At 39.4% G+C, this 21,423-nt stretch overlaps 1 long non-coding RNA gene across 2 annotated transcripts in view; it reads right to left on the reverse strand.

The window, feature by feature from the left end:
* LOC106937341 (uncharacterized) overlaps window positions 1-21,356 on the reverse strand; it is a 36,893-nt gene extending 15,537 nt beyond the window's left edge. For both annotated transcript variants that reach the window (XR_001422367.1, XR_001422368.1), the window contains exon 1: window positions 21,023-21,356. This is a non-coding gene — a long non-coding RNA (uncharacterized LOC106937341). The remainder of the gene's footprint in view (window positions 1-21,022) is intronic.
* Between the last annotated feature and the right edge of the window lie 67 nt (window positions 21,357-21,423).

Raw genomic sequence — 21,423 nt, forward strand, 5'->3', positions numbered from 1 at the left:
GGGCTTGAGAGGTGTGCGTGTGTTTGATCTGCCGTACGTATTTAAGTCTCTGAGGCCGTGTGAGATTGAGTGTTGTATGTTTTGGCATGTTCACTTAAATGTAAAAGAGACAAAGAGAAAAAAAAAGAAAAAAAAAAAGAGTCCGAGAGAAATTATTCACTGCATCGTAACGCCGCATTGGAACAGGCTGAAAGACGTCTATAATCACACAAAATACACAAAAGGGAAATACTCGCTGGCATTAATCCTCAGGCAGTGGATTGGAATAGCCTTTTCCTCAATGTCTGGACAATAATCATCACTGGGATTTTCACCACCGTCTTTCAAATGTTCCTGGCCATTGCCTTTGGCTCTTTTTCATATGACATACAAATACTCCCTTTGTTGCTGGACTTATGAAAAATAAATTACAGTCTAAAAACATACTGAGTGATTAACACTACTCGTGAGTAAGAACTTCAAGGCTAACAAAGTAGAAACATCCCAAAAATAACTTAAAACTCAAGGATCCGGCGCCCTGCAAAAGTAATGACACACATTTGTATCGTAAAAAACCTCTTCAATGTATTTCACTAGGACCCAAGTCTGGATTCAAACCCGAGATACATATGTGGAAAGGCTCACAACTGCACGACTATACAGCCCCTTCACAGGTCACCTAATTACATGCACAGATTAGTAATTAGAGTCCATCTGTGTGTGGTTTAGTGTCCATATAAATCCAGCTGTTCTGTGAAGGCTTCAGATGTTTGTTAGAAAACATCAGGGATCAAAATGCATCACGAAGACCAAGGAGAACAGAGAAATGTTTACAGAGAGAATGAATGAATAGTAGTAGTAAGTAAGCAATGTCTCCAATACTAAGCAACCACTGCTCATTCCGTCACCTGAAAACAGAAATAGCATTACTGAGGGGCAAAACTTATCACAATCATAGAAGAGTCATCGTAATACTGAAGGAGCTGCAGGGGTCAACAAATCAGGTGGGAGAATCTGTTGACAAGAGCTTTTAGTTGGCTAATTTAAAAGTTCAGCTTGTGCAAAAAAAAATGGCATGACTATAGAATTATTGAAAGAAAACAGTAAGAGATCTTTGTAGTAGTGGACAAATTAAACATAAAAAAGAAGATGCTCAGGTCATTTAGGAGATCAAAGTTTAACTTTTTTGATCCACATGCAAAATACAGTAGAAGGTTTGAAACCTGAACGAATCATCCCAATAATAAAACATAGAGGTTTTTGTTTAGTATGGACGGTGAACCTCATCAGAGCTTAAGGTTAGATGGAAAATGTTGAGATCAGATTGGATCAGTGGAAGTCCAATGTAAAATACAATGAAGAAACTGCAGCAAGGTTTGAAAAATGATGTTCAAAGGTGCTCTCCAGCCAATCTGACTGAGCTTGAGCTCTGTTGCAAAGAAGAATGGGGGAACAATCTGCATCTCTAGATGTGCAAAGCAGGTAGAAACATGCACTAAAAGAATTGTAATGCTACCAAACCTGTGACGACACCGAGGCACAAGGTACACCACAATTCCTTGATATTAATTTGTAAGAAAACGCTATGATTTGTCGCTTTCCTTTCACTGCAAAGTTATGCACCAGTTTGTGTCGGTTTGTCAGAAAAATCTAGTATATTTTTCTCCAAGGATGAATCATTACAAAAAATGCGAGGAAGCTCAATGGTGCTTATTACTGAATGTTTTTTCAAGACCTTGGGAGTTAAGTAAAAACCAACAGAAAAACATCCCGAGTCCAGAGGTTATGTTAACTAGAGGGTATTGTTGTTCCCTAGATCTCTCGCCTCTCACCCCACCGTAATGAATATGAGGGCCCTAATAGACCCTGAGTCTGACCTCCAATAAGTGCTCAACGCTTGGAAACATGAATTGTCGCCTTCAAAGCAGAGCTACTTCCTGAGTGCTGGCTTTTCGCTGAATGTGTGAAATGTGTGTGCACAAGTGAGAACATACGCACACTCGAAACCAATAAGGCAGAGGTTGACGGGCCCCTCAAGTGGTGAGGAGAACCAGGAGACTCCAGGCTCCCGCAAATTTCAAGTAACAATTATTTATAATTGCAGAGAAATATAGGCTGTGTGCATAACAAGTAGTTGAGAAGGGGAAATAGCATAAAAAGTCAGTACATAAACAAAATAAATAAAATTGTGGTTTCTGACCAATATCTAGTGAAGAGCGGTGATGGACATGCTTCTGGAAATGTAAAGAAAAAAAAAAGAAAGACTGTCATCCTGATACAGTTTTCAAAATTTTCATGTAAAACCACCGCTGTGCTTAACTCGTGTTATTATTATTTAATCTCAAAAACTCCCATCAAAAGAAGAAAATGTTCCATCGTCCATGCCTCCTATAAATTATGTCAGTAAATGTGCACTTTCGCAGGCTTCCTCACACAGGACACAATCAGCTGCAATTAATCTGATCAATGGAATGTTAAACGGCGTACAGGATATGCAGGACTAAGTGCCCTCGAGCCCCATCGAGGATATTCGAGGTGATGGAGAAAAACCATGTCCACGTCTCCTTAGGGGGCTAAATCTCCCCCATGTTAGATAAATTAGTCTGGGTTAGTACCTGGACTTCCTATAGTCAACTTGCAACCTTTTGATCTCTAACTACAGCAAAATGGATCCAAGCTGATGAATTTGTGTTCCCCCGGTTATGATTGATTATGTGGACGCTTCGGATGGAAAGGCCTGCCAGAGTTTATTTTCTGGGATTTTTTTTTTTTTTTTCTCTTCCTTGTTTGGTTGGTCTAATTTGAGTATTTAAATAAGCTAAGAAACAACAAAAGGAGCATGAGTGAAGCATTATTCTGAAGGACTAGTTTTCATTTAACTGTAGAGCATGAAGCTGTTGTGTGTGAGAGTCCTGAGAACAGCCCTGAGCTGGACAGTGGGCAGATCCGAACCTTAAACGATGACTCTAATGAATGAGGCAATAATGATCTCGTCTGCAGCGCCTGGTTCCCATACAGACTCCGAGAGACGGACAGCCGAGCTGGAGGCTAAAACACATTGCACAAAGCAAAAACACATGGTGAGAAGGTGCTGGCTGTGTGTGTTTTAAGTTCTCACTCTCCTTTTTCCCCTAATTTGAGGTCTTTTTTTTCTCTAAAGGCAGCTAAAAGCTCTATCCGTTTTTATATCAGAGAATGAACTGTATCAGATATAAATATACATAAATTACCTAAAACTATCTATCTCACAGTTATAGGGGGAGAAAAACTTTCCACAATTAAGAAAGGAAAGGCACAAAAGCTAATTATGAAATGTTTTAAAACCAAAAACAACTTGAATGGTTGCCTTGGATGATGACGTACAATTGAAGTCTACCTATGGACTTCACATAGAAGTAGACATTTAATTTCAGGGATTTATTAGTCCCTACAGAAACTCTGGCTGGGACAAAGGAGGATATGGACTTCACACTGAAGTCCGACTTTATCTAATTAACCATGTAAGGAAAAAGTGAAAGTAGTTTACCTGTAGAGACCTGGTGAAACTCATAATGCCAGTTTGACTGCGGTCTTTTATTTTGTTCAGCACAGCCAGTCGGGCCTGTGTGATATGCTGTGGAGCCAGTTTTAAAAACCAGGACCTGTGTTCAGTTTTCCAAACATTTACTGTGGTGTTATCGGTGACGGTGAGTCTTGCTGTGGCCCGCGTTCGTCTTTGTCATCGAACACAGTGCTGCGACATCTCCTCAGTCCCAAGAAGAGAGCAGCTGAAACACTACCCCCAACATGATATGATGTTCAAAGCAATGCATTAAGCTTATAATACAAGAAGAACAATTCATTAATAAAATGCTCCTAAAAAAGTAACATTTTAGGATTGTTTCACACAGGCCAGATTGACTGAAACCTCATCAAATGCTTTTTTTTGTGCCAAACTATCAACAAGTACAATCAAAATAGAGAGCAAAGTTAGCATTGCATCCACTGTCAGCAGGAGCTAGGCATTACTCTGTTTACAAATTCAGCTAAATGTGACTAATTAAATCACTGACAAAGCTGTGCTTCTTCCAGGTGACATGCTAATACCAATTACCTTGTGTTAGCCTATTCTGTGCTGTAGATGTATATTGAGGGTGATCTGCAAAAGCACTGGATGGGAAAAATATCTGTCGCTAGAAACGAAAACAGATAGAGGTCGACTGATTTTAACCCTGCTCTGGCACGTCTTTATTTCAGAATAATTTCTCAGTTTCATCAAAACAAGACACTAAAAGTTTCTGGAGGTAAGATGATCATAACCTCTAAGTAGCATCCAACCTCAAAAAAATTAAACTGACCTTTTAATAAAAGCAATAATAAAAGTAACCTTTAACTTACATTTAGTGTCATCCATAAAATTAATGTGAAACGCTCTTGAAATGTAGTGCTTCATATATAGTGAAGCATTTTTTTGTACATATACTAAGCTCTATATGCTAATGTATTAGTAAAGCCATACATAATTATGCAGTGAGTAGGTTACCAGAATAAATAATAAATAATGCATTCAAATATACTTTCCGCGTGTGACACTTATTGAACTAATGTCTGCAAAGATTAAATACCGCAGATAAAAATATTTTTAAAAGCCAGATGGTTTGAATTTTTATATATATATATATATATATATATATATATATATATATATATATATATATATATATATAAAATTTGGATTTTGGTCTTTATTGTAGCAGAGCCCTTGTATATTTAACTCCTTGAACAAACTCACTAAATAAAGAATTAATACAATCAGATCCAGTTTTAGTGCCAACACCTTTCATGCCCTCTATCCAAAGCCCCACCCCCACGGGTGTTACTATGGAGATGACTAAATTCATATCATATGCATGCATGCATTTGTGTGGCTGATGCGCTCAGGGCTGGGCAGCAGGCGGAGGGGATGAGCGGGGAGAGCAGGGCGTGACACAGAAACGTATTCTACTTAAAATGCTAATTTTACATATTTAATGCCACCGAGCAATTTCTGTTGGGAGTTGAGCAGAGATGCAGTGAAGCAAAAGGAGAAGGGGGAGTGCACTTATACACTCAACGGTGCAACAGGAAGGGGGAGGAGGAAAGCACAAATTCCCTACTCTCCACTTAACTCATTTATTCATCTGTTTGTAACCCTCTCCCAGCCTCTTTTCTCTCAGCTCAGCTCTCATCCCATCACTCTTCTTGGCTCTCAGCATCTTGGCCGCTTTATATAATTTTGAGTGTGCTGAAAGTGAAGTGTCATCAGAACAGGACTCATAATATCTGGAATTTTTGGCTTTCAAAAAAAAAAGATAAAGGTGGAAAAAGGAAACCTGTGTTTTGCTAAAATTGTTAAAGGGCCAGTTTTATTATGTAGTTTTTTGTGTATAACTCTTGCCATAATTTTTGATGATTAGTTCAATATCCTGTCGTTCCTCTCAAGGTCTCGTCCTGTTGGGCTCCTTGACCTCAGCTAACAAGCAGCCATCAGTCGTTTCATGGTTGATCGCAGCTGTTCCAGGATTATTCGTGTTGTTTTTGGGGCTAAAGGTAAAACCAGATTAGCTCGACTTTGGATCTATCAACTCAGCTGGAAGGCAACAGGACTGGTTCTCACGGAGAGAGCACTAACACACGAATACGCACTCTACAAAACACACACACACACACACATTGCATTGCATTTTCGTCTCCTCGAAGGTTGATTTCCTGGAGACTTTTCTTGATCCAAATTATAACCCCTGCTTATGTAACAGTTCTTAAACCAGCACAAAACTAAGTCCTAACCAAATCTATGGTTTAATGGTTTTAATGATTAATGTCAGAAGAACTTTTTCCAGTAAAAGTTCTGCAGAGGAGGGTATGTGGTTGTATAAATAGATTTAGGTGAATGCAGAACAATTACTAATCCCCGATGTCGCTCAATCATCGCAACAATTACCTTTAACATTAAATAACAAAACGATACTCTTTAAAAGATTTTAGTGTGCCATTAGTGAAATATTGTAGATATACACTTGCCTAGCTAAGATTGTAAACTATATTTGGTTGAAAATATCTCCAAATATCTCAATTGTGAACAAAAGTTTCAATATAAATTTAGCATGAAAAAAAAAAAAACAATTGATCAAATTTCTGAATTTTGGATTGAAGGTTTTAGATATATTTAAATTTGTCTAGATGTGATAATCTACTGAAATAGTTAGAAGCGTTTACACTCCTAACTAGCTGCATAGATGGTTGGGCAGAACAAACAGTATGTCTCTGTCATCCATTGAATCCCAGGGTCACCTTGTTGTTGTCAGTGCTAACCATCTACAAAGGGATGTTGGCTCATCTACAGTAACTGTATTGAGTATTCAGGTGTGGAGTTATGAATCTTGCCGAAAATGTCTTTAAAAAAATACTTTTCAAGTATTTATTAGACAACCTTCCAGTCATTTATCCCGGGAGGAGAAGTGATGAACTAGGTCTAGATCAAGTCTCACTGATGCGTGTGGGAAGTAAAGGTTGGCCCCCGTGGGCTTCATCCAGTAGAGAAGATACTGTAGCTCAGATTGACGGAGCAGTAAATCCTGGTTTTGACAGAAAGATGTTGGACTGCCCAAAGCCCCACAGCGGGTTGTGTATGGAGCAGCATCACTGCTGTTTGGTCCCAGCCATGAAGGGCTAAACTGCACAGAGGAAACAAAGAGACTGGTATAAGAACTATTCAATCCCACAATGCACTGCATTAATCCACTTTCAGTCTCTAGAAGAAGGAAGAGGAGTAATTTCAGCAAAGAAAGTTATGTGATGTCATCTGAAGTACTATATATAACTGGAACAGGAAGGACTTCCTCCTCTATCTGTCCACAGGCTGCATGGGACGGGACTTCTCACCTAGATCCTACCTCGCTAGAAGAGCAGGACAGCTCCTTCTTAGAAGCCCTGGATCCAAAGTAAATATCCAGTCTACTGTTTGTGTTGGGGCATGGCCAAGAAGCAAACTGCTGCCATAAACAATTAATATTATTACTGCACTTAAAATACACGTAGGTCTTAAACGGATTCATAAAAGCAAAAACATAAGCTTCTTTATATCTGCTTTAAGCTGCCACCTTGGGAATCAAGTCAAGTGAAGTTTATTTGTGTAGCAAATTTCAGTAACAATGCAGTTCAATGATAAAACAAGCAATAAACATTACATTTTGTCAAATGTTATGAAAATGATCAAGCAAGAACACATCAATTATGTTGATCAATGTTGCATTTACTACTAATTAAAGCCTAATATGTTTTAAGACAAAATCTTCTAACAAGTTTTTTAAACTACCTGTTATTTTAACATAAAGCTTTAGCAGTCTGTTCTACTTATTTATTTATTCATTTGCAAACCAGGACAGAAATCATAAAAAACACCTTTATAAAAGTACACTATGGTGCATATAAAACCAGTTTAGTCTTAACTGGAGCAGCCTTCTGTATCATACTGGCTGTTCACCCCAGCTGTAGAGCTTAATGGAGTCAGTCAGTCCTGGGTCTCTCTAGCTGATGAAGTCCATGGCTGGCTGGAGCCACTGACAATATGTGATCCTGACAGCAAAGCAATCTGCCTCTAAAGTCCCTGGTTTAACCGTCAGCAAATGTGTATTGGCCATTATGTGTGTGCATTTGACCCAGCCAACTGACTTTTAATTTCCAATCTGTGTTTGCCTGTCAGACGATGTGGAGTTATTTTAACCTCAAAGACCCACGTCTGTGAACCTAGGGTTTTATAAATTGGTGGTTAGCCTGGGGTAGAGATCTCTCAGCATAGATTGTCACTCCAGGGCTGTGAGTGATGCTGATGGGGCAAGATAAAAGATGTACAACATCCGTACCTAGAGATTAGCCTCCTCTTTCTCTATGCATTACTTCATGCTTCAAAATTGTGGCCCAAGTGGACAGAATAATGGTAACATTAGAAATTTAGGGGATTTTTGCTTTACAGCAGCACCGTCATTTCTGAGTGATGCCCTCATGGTCATTAAGGACTGAAGTGAGAGTGCCATCTTGGCAGTCACAGATGTCTCATCACTATTTTAGTCTGAGTAAAGACAAATAACATAGGATAAAACTGACAGGTTAACCTTTTCAATTATCTTGTAGCCGTGAGGAAAAACACGGTACACTGTTGATGCAATGTGGCATGGGGACAATTGAAATATCATTGCACCCATATCCCGGGGCGTACACACACTGCATCTCTATGAGACACAGTATAAAAATGCCCAAACAAAACAGCTGGAGCTCTGTTCCAGTGCACGTTTGAAAAGTTCAACTCGCCAGTTTCACTGCTCTCTCTGTGGCATGGTCCTCAATAAAACCATCCGCCATAAAGAACACACGCACACAGACACTGCAAATCTCTATGAGTGGCCTGCTAGACAATCCTCCCACAGGCACCAGTCCAGCCCATGAGGTCATCGCCTGCCGAGACCCAGGATTATAACTCCAAAGGAACCCTTGGAAGCATGCAGTTATGCGTTTTGACAGCCCAGCAGCCTGATTAATCCCACTGTTTGCTAACGCTAATGCTAAGCTAATATTAGCTTTGTGGTGAGCCTAAAGGTGTCCTTTTCAATAGCCGGGAGGCTAAGCTTTGGCAGGCTAAGGTAGAGCTATTCTTATTTGCCTTGCTGAACCTCTGCATTGTCAATTCAAATGATTTAACTCAGCATGAGAGATTTATCATCGTGTAATAAGCTCAATGCCTAATGCTAACAGAGGCTCACTTTGGTCTAATGCAAGATTAAAGATGGTCATATGCAGAGGATTTGGCTTTAACTAGTTTAACAGCTCAAGGGAAAAGTGAAAAGGGTGAAATGGAAGAGTACAGCTTTAACAGTGTTGCTTACACCCATGAATAAACCTATTTGCCAAACTGAAATAGCTGATGTTACAAGTAGTATTACAGACTCCTGCATAGATATTGCAACTTTTTTTTTTTCCCCTCATCTGACCAGAGTCAGTTGGTTGAGCTGATCTTACTTAGGGGTCTCAGCATAGAGAGGATTTTACACAAATGTATGCAAAGCTTTTAAGACTTCACAATTCTACGCTATTGTGTGTTGGTTTATGACATAAGATGTACCGGATGTTTTGGTTCTAATGTTACAAAATGTGTATGAGTCTGTTTTGATGTCCAACCTGTGAGCATTATCTGCAGAACATCTGATTCCGGTTTAGTAAATTTTGTGGCATTTATTTAAAAGTAGCTCAAACTTCTAACTTTATGAAGTACTTAAAATAATGTGTTAATTAATTTCAGGTGTTTATGTTACATTGATCTTTTTTGTACCATTTTTATGTAGCAACCCTGTTATTTTAAGCTTTAAAATGGCTTTAATCACAAAAGACAATTAGGAAAGAAATATGTGGGAATTTGTTAAAACTTTCACAAGAGGCTAAATTCTAGTAAATCAACATTTCCTTTTTAAGAATACAATTCATTTGTTGTGTATTTTTTTTATACATAAACAATTAGTATAAAACATTCCTGTAAAAATGATCCTATCCTCAGTATGTGTCACCCGTTAATGCTTCAACTACTTGGTGGTTTTAACATCAATTAAAATCCCAGCACCACTTGCTGAGCTGCACTCTGCATTGTCATATCGTGTTGTGTGATCTTCCATGGTGATGAGTAACGACAAAAAGCACCAAAGTGTTTCTCTGCAACACACACAGACACAAGCACGCATGCGCACACACACACACACACACAGAGAGAGAGAGACAGAAGAACACAAGCTCTTTCGCTTTCATGCTGTACATAAACGATGCAGACGTGTCCCTAGCATACCGCCATTACAACAAACACGGTTGTGTACACAGCTTTTAAACTAAAGCCACACACATGCCTGGACAAGCAAACAAACTTACAAGATCAGATCTGGCAGAGCAGTTAAATGGGAATCCTTAAGAAGATGGTTGAGTTCTCTCACACAACTCTCTCTCTTCTTTTTTATTTAATACGTTTTGAGTGTCATTCTGTCTGTGTCGACGCATCTCATGGCAAACAGGCGGCGGCGGCCAACGGCTCTGTTCAGTGGCATCTCATGTCATCCCAGAGCATCTGCCTCCCTCTAATCGGCTCTGACAAAGCAAATACCTCTTGAGAGTTTATGCTGCTTGGTTCAACTTGTCAGTTGACTTCAAATTACAGAGCAAATTGTGCAGGATTAAGGTTCTTTGCCTTAACAGTCATGAATGGTGACAAAACCTAAAACAACAATAAATAACTAAAAAAAAAAATAACTAAAAAAGCTCTAGAGATGATCTGGTACAGATTTTTGATACCCAGAAACAATTTGAGCTTTAAGTGAGCATGTTTCACACACCATAAAGCTGATAATAAAGCTTGTCCCCATCTTGACTGTTTGTGTGTGTTCACTGATGCTGACAGTGTGCGTTCACTGGTGCGTTCACATACTCTTGCATGACAGCTAAAGTAGCTCTGTCTAACGGCCCTGATGTTTCTTGCAATTTGCCTTCAGGGATTTTTTTCCTCATTCTCTCTCTTCCTTGCTGACTTTTAAAGTGTTCCTCTGCTTTTTTCCTATTCTCCCTGAGGAAACATGACCAACAAAGCCTGGCATTATACAGAGCAAGGCCAACGATCCCAGTGTGCATTTAGTGAGCCATCATGGCCGTAGACTTTTGGTCCATTTGCACAGGATCTCGGATGCAACTGTGCTGAGGTACAATATTAGATCATTTAGTGCTCTGAATGCCACTGTTTACAGGGATGCTGTTTACAATCTCTACACTGTAAATAAACAAATAAAACATTCAATAAGGAAGCAGAACATACAAACTAAAAAGCACAGATTCTCTCCCAAGGCCAAGTAGGGTAATCCATTCTCCTCTGGAATAAATTGAAATGAACAGCATTGGCCACTACTATAACCTCAGTGATTTTTATTTCAGTAATAAACATTTTTAATCTAATCTGTTTGGTCTTTTTCCCCATTTCAAAATAAAACCTAGATTTTTATTTTTTTCAATGATAAAGCTAAATTTAATCTACGTCCAAACACACATTTCCCTTGGAAAGTGACCTACTTTTGTAACTAAACAGCTGATCTTTGCTGACAGTTTTACAAAAATACAATCTGGCACTAATATGCATGTTCAAACAAATAGCAATATAATTGCATGCACTGATCAGGCTTAAGTGTGGCCTCTTAAGCGCCCACCTATCCATTAACTTATGCTTTTCTAGGGTCGGTTCGGGGAGGCAACAGCCTAATCAGGGAGGCCCAGACTCCCCTCTCCCCAGCCACTTAGGCCCACTCCTCAGAGGGAACTCCAGGACGGTCCAAGGCCCATCAAGAAATATAGTCCCTAAAGCTTCTTCTGGATCTTCTCCCGATGAAGACCAGACACCCGAGCCACCTAAACTGACTCTTCTCGAACGAAGAGGAGCAGCGTCTCTAGTCTGAGCTTCTCACCCTGTCTCTAAGAGAGAACCCAGAAATCCCCTGGAGGAAACTAATTTCGGTCGCTTCAATCTTTATTATTCACTACCAAGATTTTATAATCACTGATGAGGATAGGAACATAGCTCAACCAGTAAATATCTCTTCACCACAGCAGAACCTCATCCCTGAGCCCAAAGAGACACTCTACCCTTTTCTGGCTCATGACTACGGTCTCATGTTTGGATCCTCATCCACTTTACACTCGACCTGCTCCCACCAGAGATCAAGGCTGCTTCTAGAAATTCTGTTCTTAAAGGGAATGTACTGAGTCGATGACAAAGGGTAACCTTTGGAACCCAAGTCTTACCAGAAAAGAGCTTAAGTCATACAAAAGTAACTTGCAACTTATTGCTAGCAATATGGATCAAGCTCTGGTCTGGCACTGGACTTACAGTGACCTTACTGTATGGGGTACAGTACGGACCTGTACCCCATCCTCCTGAAGTACCCTCGACAACACCACATGAGAGACACTGTCAAATGCCTTTTTCAAGTCCACATAACACACACAGACTGGTTGGGCACACCCCGCTGCACCCTCCAGGACCCCGCTGAGGGTGCAGAGCTGGTCCAGTGTCCCACCAGGATGTGGTTATGGTTGGACGAATAAGTCCAATCCGTGGAGGTCCCACTCAAGTTCTGCTGTCATCTTAGTGCAAGATACAACAGCACACTTTCATTCATCTTGCAGAGTCCATGCCTCGATGGGCCAGAGTTGTTATGGCAGCAAAATTGGAACCAGCACACAGTTAGGAAGTTCATAATGATATGTATGATTGGTTGAATCCAAATAAGGATGAATTCTGGGTAAGAGAACATGTAAACATCAGTTTGACAAGGACAATGTTCAAATAGTTACACTTTTGTACAAAAAAGGAGAAGTTTGGTAAAAACTTAGCCTTTGTTGTCAAATGTTAGGTTCCAGTTCTTTTCTAGGCAGAGCACAAATGGACTTACATCTGTGTACCTAATAGCAGTGCTGCATGCACTATTTCTCAGCATTGCATAAGGAATAGAAGTAAAATGGTCTTGAGCTGCAACAGAATGAAGCACAACATCTAATGCCTCAGGGACACAACCACTTAAATCAGCTGCATTTTACTTCACCTCCACCTACGAAAACTAAAAGAATGAAGGTTGAGGGGAGGGAAAGATGAAACGGTTATGACTGAACACTGTAAAGATAAGCTAAGAGCAGTCCCTCAAAGAACAGATAAAAGAGACAATACCAAGTGGAGAGCTGAGAATAGCCTAAAATGTTTATTACATGTACTGACATTTATATTGAATGACATCTCAACTCGAGCATTTGACTTTGTCACCCCGATTTAACATCAGTGAATCAGACATATTTAAAACTATCTCGAGTGAAGCTTTTGACTGTCCAACCATGAGTAACTCAGAGATGCCTGTAAGGATTCAAAATAAATAATCTCATTTGCTCGGTAAATGACTAAATACGTTTATCTTGTTTTGTTTTGTTTTTTTTTCCCCACAAATGCACCATTTGACAATTATTTGTTTTCTTCCTCTATTAGTTTTGCTTATTTCTATTTTTAACTGCGATGAAAAGTACCAGAATAATGTTTTTTATTGGGTCGCATCTACAGTATGTAGTGAAATTGCTAAGGCGATTTTTCATAATGCAGATTTAATTGGAGCCAAATGCAGGCAAAAGGTGGCAGCTAGTTCAATGGAAAAAAAAAAAGATTTAATTAAGAAAACCAAGACAAACTTACAAAGATTCAAATGTGTAACGTGCAGGGAGGTAATCATGGTGGAGTGTAACAGAATGAACCAGTGGAGAGCAAAGGAACCACAGAGGACACAACACCTGTATGCCTGACAATCAGTCGCTTCAAACTGCTTGGCAGGAAACATCAATCACATCAAGCTGTGCCGCATCACTGCTTAAAAATAAAAAAAAGAACGGGGTGGAATGGAATAAAAGGAGAAAATTATGAAGAAATTGTAGATAAGAGAGGAAAGGTCACGACACCAGTTTGGCAGGGTTTGATATTGAAAAGAAAAAGCTAATCAAAAATCATTGATATAGACTGAGATCAAAACCTTATACTGTTGCAGGTTTTAGAGCCATCTTGTCCAGGCCGAGTTCTCAGTAATGCCTTAGCCATTCGTTCCTGAGTCTTTTCAGACCAAAGATAAATTTGCCTGCATAGATTACATAATTCCAGCGCTGGACCCAAAGTTTGTCTTCTTTAACTTATGCACATGGTTAGCCTATTGCAAAACCTAAAGAGCAGAGACAATATGACTAATAAAACCATCACAAACTTTTAGTTAAAAGCCTATTTGAAAGTATCAGGTTCTAAACTGGCACACCGGCTTTTCCTGTAAACGCATATCTCTACACGGTGTAGCTATCTGTCTGTGAGAAGCTGCCGACATAAGTTGCCCTAGGAAATCAGCATAATCGCACACAAATGGTGCAGAGCTGTGTCAAATTTCACACGTACCGTTGCTGCTTACGGCTACTCCGTCCCAGCCTCTGACCCCTCGGAAACCAGACACTGCCTGTTGTGGTACAACTATACGGCAACAATGGCGCTCATACCAAATCAAAAGCAGATTCTGTCTTTAGAAATCATGAGCAATATAAAAAAAGAGATTATCACAAATACATGAGCACAGCATGGGAATCTCAGATCTTAATTTGCTAGCAAAAAGACAGGTTGTTGTTTTTTTTTTTTAATCGGTCCTATGTGTCTTGTAGAATTACTAGATCAAAATTATGTGAAAGGAAAATAAAAAGTATACCATCTACAGTATTTGTTGACAAAAGACTAGCCAGGAATAGCATCAGGCAAAGGGAAGAGCCCAGGAACTTTTTCAAAACATCCTAATCTCTTTTTACAAGTCTGCGCTTGAGAATGAAGAACATCACAACAAATAAAGGGAAGAGGAGGAGATAAACAAACTCAGCACTGATGAAACTGGCACTTGTTAAAAGAGCGAAGCTGGCAAATTAGTTTTGGGGTCAGACCGCGGCTCTGTTCCATTGTCCACCTCGACACAAGTTCGTCATGCTCCTGTGGGAAAAATCAAATAAAACAATAGCAGCGTAACAGGAAAGATCAGTCGGTGTTCCAGTTAATCCTTGTGATGGCCATTGTAGGAGTCATGGATGGGTAGCCATGAGGATGTTTAGTAAAGGAAGTGACTCACAGACTTTAGGAAGAAATTGGCCACATTAGTTTCAAAGCTTTGTTGGTATTTGAATTAGCGCTGATGAAACATATTCCTTTATTTTTGCTTGTCTGGATTTAATCTGTCAACTTAATTCTGACATTTCGTGACTCTGTTGTCAACGAGCTGGAAAAATCCAAAAGGCAAACGCTGCAGCTGTTTGCCAAATAAACTACTAAAGGTCTCCCTGTTGACATCTTACAGCAAAATACGAATGTCTGTAAAAAATGTTTAATTTCCCTTGAAAGCACGTCTGTATTTGCTCTTTCTAGTGTACTTAAACACTTCTTTCAGTTTCTCATGCACCCTGTAACCTGCCTCCCCCTCATGCACATACACAAAGTCTACTGTTTCTCTGCCTTTACGCACATCCAGGGTAGAGCCTGAGTCTGTAATTGCTGCCACTGTGGTGTGGACAGACAGGTCGAGTAGGGATTGGAGATGACGTGCACCCATTATTACTGGACCAAGTGCTGTTTTTGCAATTACGGAGGGGTTTGGCTGAGCGTGCTGAAGCAGACTTTGGGATTCTCTATTCAGGAGCCGTTTCAACTCCAACTGGCTGAGCAGCTTCTGTTGGCCCCGGACAAAACAACACTGGGCCGGGCCTCTAAATGTACCAGAAGATTTCTACTGATGGACATTTGAAAAATCAAAAAAAGAAAAAAGCATACACACCAATGGAGGTAGGATACAAACGCTGGCACGTTCTAGGTTTTTGAAAGAGCTTTAAAGTCTGTCACACCAAGTCTAGCAATTTACTCAAGCTGGAGGCAGAAACTGCTATTTTCTGTTTAACTTTTAAGAAAACTGACTAGTCTAATCTTTGTAATGCCACACACAGACTTGATAGTACTGTCTGCCCTGACCAAAAGACCACAGGTGTGAATGCACCTCAGGACAGATTGAGCAGAACTTCACTCAAATCATTTTCATTGATCATTTGCGGCATCACTGTCTTCACTATGAAAGCAAATCACGCTAGTTCACACTGAAAGAGTACTACTGATCTGAATTGTTCTTACACCCATGTTAAAATTAGGCGCTGTTCCTTTAAATACAAAAGAAAATAACTTTTAAGAATACCTGCATTTCCACTGACCATATAACTGCGCAAACTGGAATTCCGAAAATATAATTTGCTTAATAGAAACGTATCAATTTTGGAAAAACTCACATTTTTTTTGTTAAATAATTTTGCCGCTTCGTTGAGGTGGTTTTTCAGCTGCATCAAATAATGTATTTAGTGAAACTCCAATGTAAACACTTTTCTTTTTCTTTACATCACAGACATGTGATCAACAACCAGATGTTACTACAGGCAAAAGAGACGAAGTAGACAACAAGAGGTAGGAGGATGATGGCCTGGGATATCACCGTGTGTACAAACTTATTCACAAGATCTTAATTGAGTTTTTCATTGAATGGAAACACCCCAATTGCAAAATTGTGTTTTTTCAACGTTAGCAGAATGTCAAAAAATGTTTTGTCCTAATCTGTAATGGAAACACAACTACTGTTTGTTCACTTACCCCCTGCTTCACAGCGGCACCCATTTTGACGTAGTTCTATTATGAAGTATCATCGCTGCTGAAGAAACAGCCTGTGGATGAAGTCTGCGTTGCCTGAGGGACACGGCAACGTGTCTATCTGCATCCTGAGCAGGTAGCTGAGGTCTAATTGCTCTTGATGGTTTTTAATGTCAGGTGTAAACCCTCAGGTTTAAATCTGTCCATTTGTATCAGGACCAGCAAGGATTTGTGTTAATGTCATGTCTGAACAGGCCTAATGTCAAAACAAATGGGGGTGATGAAGAGCTGATGATTCTTAGTGTAATATGCTGAAATTTGTTGATGACTTTTTGTTAAACAGACTGTTAACATACTTGTCCCTTGTTGAAAACATCAACTTTCTTCAGTCACTGCCCAATTAACAGTAATTACAGACGTCACTGCTTCAGGTCAAAAGTCTAACATCTTTTTTACATGCTATCGAACATCATCCCCAATGTTTTTGCACCTATGCAAAGTACTTGCAATTATACTGCTTGATTCCCATTATTTCCATTGGTTCTGCCTTTTGCATGTATTGGAAAACTCTAAAAACATACAAAGACCTAAATCCACACTTAAATTCACTCTACCCTATCATGACAGGCTGAGTGAAATATGTATATACTGTCCTTGTGCATATGATCACAAAGCCAAGTTTTCTGAAGTCTAGGCATGTATTAGTTCTGCCCAGCAGGTCAGTAAGAGAAGGAGGCAGACTAGGAGCCAGCCATCCACTCAGGCATGAGAAAAGTTTGAGTCTAACTGAGCCTATACAACCTTGTGCTCAGGCTAAGGTTGTGGCTGTTGTGCCGGGAGCCAGTGGCTGCAGCGTACCTGCAATCTCGCTGATGATAATACAACATGGCAGCCCCGAGGGCAGAGCCCATACAACTTTCTCAGCCCTCTTAGAGTAATTGGTGACCCCTGAACCTGCCCTTCGTATAAAAGGAGGGAGGGAGAGCAAAGGAGAGGCAAAAAGAGGAGGGGTGCGACGGGACAAGGAGTTGTCAAACCAGACACTCCAAAAGCGGAGACAGGGCTAAACAGCAGAAAGAAGACCAGAGGCAGGAGAAAGGGGAAAATCAAGAAGACGTGAGTCAGGAGGAAAAGGTTAATCTCTTTAACCGAGGATAGTTTGAAAGTTCATAGACAAAGGTCTGCAGTGTGGTCGTGTGTTTCAGTTCTATAAAACAAACAGAAATAACTAATCACGTCAACTCTGTTTATGAAGCTTCCTTTTAAAATGCAAAAGGTTAGAAACATTGGAGAAAACATTTTCTCCAATGTTTTCTCCAATTATAGTTGAGTACAACTATAAGCATATACATGGCCATGTACTGTTTGAGGACACAAAGTGTACCCAAATCTAGACAACAAATAAAATTCTGTTGTGGACCTCTACAAAAGCCATAATAACATCACTGTACGAAATTGCTTTGGTTGGCAGAAGTTTCTGTGGTTTAGCTAATTAGCAGAGCAAAATAAATGGCAGAATGTAGCAGATAAAGAAAATCAACAGAAGAAGGAAATCAGAATGAATTTACAAACTGGGTTGTAGAATAATGTCTCAAAGATTTGACTGTGGCAAAATTCGGAAGCAAGATCTAATTTGTACAAAAATGTTCTAATTTCACCATTTACTTTGGAACAAAAGTCAAACCCAAACACAGCAATTGCGAATCTATATAGAGTAGGTAACATTTTGTGTATTTCTTTATTCAAGTAGTTGCTGGAATCAGATGCTATTCATTTTATTCCTTTCTGTAAAGCATGTAATTAGACTTCCTGACTGAAAGAAGTTAGTGTTCAGGTTGTTGATAACAGAAACTGATATTGATGAAACTATGACTAAATTTGTAAAACATAAATATATTTTCTGTAGTTTTAACAAAGTGCTATTGTAAGTGGTCAACATTTTATGAGGTTTTTTTTTTATCGTATCTGTATTGTTTTACTTTCAGGAAGTGATAATATTAATTTCTGCCAAAACAAAACAATAAAACAATGACCTACAGTTTGAACACTACTGCTGACCTGCAAAGGAATAACACCACTAGTAGATAACAACACATCTACATGAACTTTGTCTTGTTGCAAACTACGTATATCACTGTGATTATCCTGTACCTATATCCATAAAGCAATTCATTATTGGATCAAAAGGCTCTATCTACTTTGTGTTATGGGGAGTGGACATCAGTTGGTTTCAAGTGCATTCATCACTCTGGCCTTGTCTATGTGGGTTTTCTATGCAGTATGAATCCATTTGTCTCTACTGATGGAAAATAATTGCAAAGCAAACAAATCATCTCTGCCACATTGAGCAGGCATCTACTCCTGGGGCACAGCAGCTAGATAGCTGCAGGAAAGAAAGACAGACTGACAGAGATGAACGTGAAAAAAGAAACCAAAGTAAAGGAGGGGAATAGAAGAGGTTCAGAGCAAAGTGGTGTGGCATCTGCATTATATATGGAGAGTATTAAAAAGTGTTGTGTTAGACACCAATGCAGTTAGATTGAAAGTGACTACAGAGTGTACAGGGGAGACCAGAGAGAAAGGGAGAGTCTGTGGCCTTGGTGGAAGTGTGCCAGATGGAAACTCACTTCAGAAACATAAGGAGGAGACATCTGGGAGCATGTTGCCTTGGAACAGAGATAATTATAGCACGATGCAAAAAAAAAAAAAAGCGCTTTTCAAAGAAAACCTACAAATGCAATATGCATATGCATCTTTATGTTTTCCGACTCTAATACTGGAAGCACATGTTGTTGATAATGCAACAAACTAAAAAGGAACAGTAAATGAGATGCTGCTCACACATCAATAAACACTAAAGACATCTATTTTTTAAGGCAACCTGAAAGAATTAAAAAAATGACTGTTTTGGAAACATCAGGTTGCTTAGCTAAGATTTACACAATGAGTACAAAAGCCTCAATGGCTTCCCTCATTTTCTATAGCAATCTTTCATATTATAAAACAAGCATTCACTCTGTTGTATGACTGACTAGCGCTAGATGTGCTATACTTCTGCATGTAGCCAGTGTGATAAATGACAAGAAATGTTTCTTAGAGTTTAAGATTAATAAGATTAACTTGACGCCCTGAAAACTGACGGAGCTCAGTTCCACTCCACCGCGTTCAGCCATTTTTGTAGATCTAAAAGCATCAATACAATCATCTACCAGCACAGAAACTTTTATTCTCAAGTTTATCAGAGGTGTCAGCGGTGGAAGACTTGTCCATCCAACCTTACATGTTGGAGCCAGAGTCTGACCCAGAGTAGGAAAATGAAGACAACCTGCAGAACTACGCTTTCAAAGGAATGCATTGCAATGGTGTTTTTACTGCATCCTCTCCATCCATACCAACTACCTACCCTGTGGAACATAGTTTATCTATAGTGAATAGGGTAGCATGTCAGACATATATTAAAACATTAATGCAACCTCAATATGAATGAAGTAAACAAAGCCTTGACATAATTAAGAAATTAGCTAATGGGAGTGTCAAGAAAGTCACTGAATGCATTTAGATCACGAGTTCCCCAAGACAAAAATTGCAAAAAGAAAGAAAATGTATTATTTCCAAAACATGCAGTACAGTTATATCCTCAAGAAGGCCGCTAGAAGCTAGCATTCAGCGCTAAGACAAACGGAAGGCTCAATGCTAACAAACCAATGGTTAAGATGTTATTGTCAAAACACAAAATTCACATCTAAAGTAGGTCTTGCTGTCATTTTAGCGTTATTAGCAGGTTTCAGCTTCTCATTTCCGTAAAGAGAAGGAACAGACACCTTAATCAGACAGGAGTATTTCAGAAAATGCCTCTTGATACTGGATGTGGTTGCTGAGGCAGTGGTTGATAAGTACTCCAAAAACAGACTTCCCCCACTGGTGTTTCCCAAGAAATATAAAATTTAACCAAACACTTTGAAGAGGCTCTGATGCCAGGGGATAATATAAGTAATCAGGTCTGTTAATGCACACTATTGTGGAACATTTTGACTTGTTACAACTTCAGCATGAATGAACTTGGACTGCAAAACCATGGCGAGGAAAAAAAGTGGCAGATTCACAAAACTGATTAGCCGGAAGTCACGACGTTGTTTAGCAGTTCCACAGCAAATGTGGTGAAGTCAAGCAAACATTATAGGCATAAGAGAAAATTTAACAGATTGAAAAATATAACCCGAAAAGAATATAAAGATATCTACTCAGAAAAGGGAGAGAATAGATTAAAATATTTTGGTTGCTAAAGTTTTTGCTGTTGTGAGATGTGTTCTTCCATGATGGTTTACCTTCGTGGCACAAACAAAAAAAAAAACTGCTTTATAGGCAGTTTCTGGATGTCTTTTTATAGGAGAATATGAATTTAGGTGGAATATAAATTTACAGTGCTGAATAAGATTTGGCTTACGTAGTTCTCATGTGATGTCATGTCACATTTCCGAACTTTGTAACTGACAGCCATCTTGGCAGGCAGGTGTCATTGATTAGCTGCGACAACAATAAACAAGCCACAAGCTTAGAACTAGCTCTGGCCTTCTTTCATATCTTAACAATTTAAGTGCATTACTCGATTATAATTTTTGAACATTATACTAATCTCTTTTTAACACTAAGATGAATATATGTGATATTTACTGTAGTACTTACTTCCGAAGACGTCGAACTACCAGAATTAGCATAGCTAATATAGCTTCCATCTGCTACGACGGACATGAAGCCTACGTGTACGTTACTACAGGTACTTACTCTGCCAGTCACCACAATCTTGTAGGGAAAGGAGTTCGTACGACCTTTACAAAGCTGTTTGCATGGATTTCAGGCCGCGAAGTTCGTGTAGGGAGGTCGGAGGCAGCTTGCTTGCCCACATCTTCTGACATGTAACTGTCTCATAGAGGTCGTTTCCCACAGCAGCGGTTTTGTTGATATATATTTCTCTTCCACATTGGTCAGTTGTGTTAATCTACTTTATTTTTGTTGGTGTCGAAGTCATGGTTCATCTATGCTTTGTGCTGCGCTTGTCTACGACGATGGCGTGGATCACTTCCGGTTCAGACTTGTTACACAAGATGATCTCTGGGTATAATGCAACGGGCTCTTTGCACCTCAGCTTCCGCGTTCGGGGTAAAGCGGCTCGATTGTTTCCGATC

This window comes from Poecilia latipinna, unplaced genomic scaffold (genome assembly GCF_001443285.1).
Source record: "Poecilia latipinna isolate Pla-1442-1.1 unplaced genomic scaffold, P_latipinna-1.0 Scaffold2321, whole genome shotgun sequence".
Classification (NCBI taxonomy): Eukaryota; Metazoa; Chordata; class Actinopteri; order Cyprinodontiformes; family Poeciliidae; genus Poecilia; species Poecilia latipinna.